The sequence below is a fragment of the Stomoxys calcitrans genome, chromosome 4 (assembly GCF_963082655.1).
Source record: "Stomoxys calcitrans chromosome 4, idStoCalc2.1, whole genome shotgun sequence".
Classification (NCBI taxonomy): Eukaryota; Metazoa; Arthropoda; class Insecta; order Diptera; family Muscidae; genus Stomoxys; species Stomoxys calcitrans.
This window is the reverse complement of record NC_081555.1, coordinates 179,032,942-179,034,117: the sequence shown is the minus strand read 5'-3', so window position 1 is coordinate 179,034,117 and position 1,176 is coordinate 179,032,942. Positions and strand designations below refer to the sequence as shown.

Sequence of the window (1,176 nt, the reverse complement as noted above, 5' to 3'; positions counted from 1 at the left end):
GGTTTACATATATACCCGAGGTGATGGGTATCCAAAGTTCAGCCCGGCCGAACTTAACGCCTTTTTACTTTTTTTTATGATGAGTTTTAGCAAATGTTCGGGCGAAAAGTCGAACTTTGTACTAGGCTTAAACCAATCCATTTTACAGAGAATATCGGTGTCGTATGGATCAGGTGCTATATGAGTTATATCCATGCAGCTGACGTACTTACTTATCCACCGTATTAGTCTCGTCAAATCTCGGTATGTATGTGCCCTTATAGCCTTCTTTCCTATTGCTCAAAAATATACAAGTTTTCCCATTGGAGTATAATAGTCTGTCAATTGACTCACAAAATGTAACAAAGTCTTCCAATAAACTTAATACACTTTCATATTGACTCCTTCCAAGTAGTGGTCACATAAAAGTCAAATGGAGGCGAACAAAAACAAAAAGAGATTAAAGCTCAGTTGGTCTTTTTTCCCCGTCTTAGTTCTTCTTTTGGATTTTCGAAGCGTTTTATTGTGAAAACAATTTTCTTGCATTGCGTTTTCATTTTCATCGATTTCTCGCCTTAGTTTCGCTGCAATGTCGTGTGATAACTTAATGAATATGGGAAATTTATGGAAGTCATTACGGAGCTGTATCTATATTTTTGGGTTTTTTATTGATACTCATACTCTTTCTCGACGACGATATTGTCGTGCTGTTGGTTTCTTCTTTCTTCATTGTCATCCACATTTAAGTGTTAATGACCCTCTAAATGTCGAGAGATGGAAATGTTCGTCTCGCCAGGCTCATGATGGGGGATACCTTAATATTTCATATTTGATTCATGTATTTTTTGGAGCGTCAACGACCGAAGAAAATTTTTCATATGCTGCAAAGATAAATTTAACAAAATGATTTGAAATTCGATTCAAATTTATTTGTTTAACATATTTCTTAGTTAAATGTCACAAGTAAGAAGAAATGGTTGATCGACCTTGATTTGCCAACTTATTTTAAGATAAATATCTTGCTCTAAGAATTGATATTTATGTCTCACATTTGTTTAGCTAGATATTGGTTGATATATGGTCATAAATAAATTATGAAGAAAACAAAAACACACACAAAAAAATTCAATATATTACGCTTAAACATTATAGGTGTTTATTTTAATGATACTAAACCACACCTATTTATAAAATGCT

At 33.5% G+C, this 1,176-nt stretch overlaps 1 long non-coding RNA gene across 1 annotated transcript; it reads right to left on the bottom strand.

Annotated features, from left to right (window-relative positions):
* Positions 1-288: 288 nt before the first annotated feature.
* On the bottom strand, positions 289-1,049 carry LOC106084804 (uncharacterized). The gene is made up of 2 exons (XR_001220868.2): positions 966-1,049; positions 289-860 (listed from the first exon to the last, which is right to left on the bottom strand). It is a non-coding gene; the product is annotated as an uncharacterized LOC106084804 (long non-coding RNA).
* Positions 1,050-1,176: the final 127 nt, after the last annotated feature.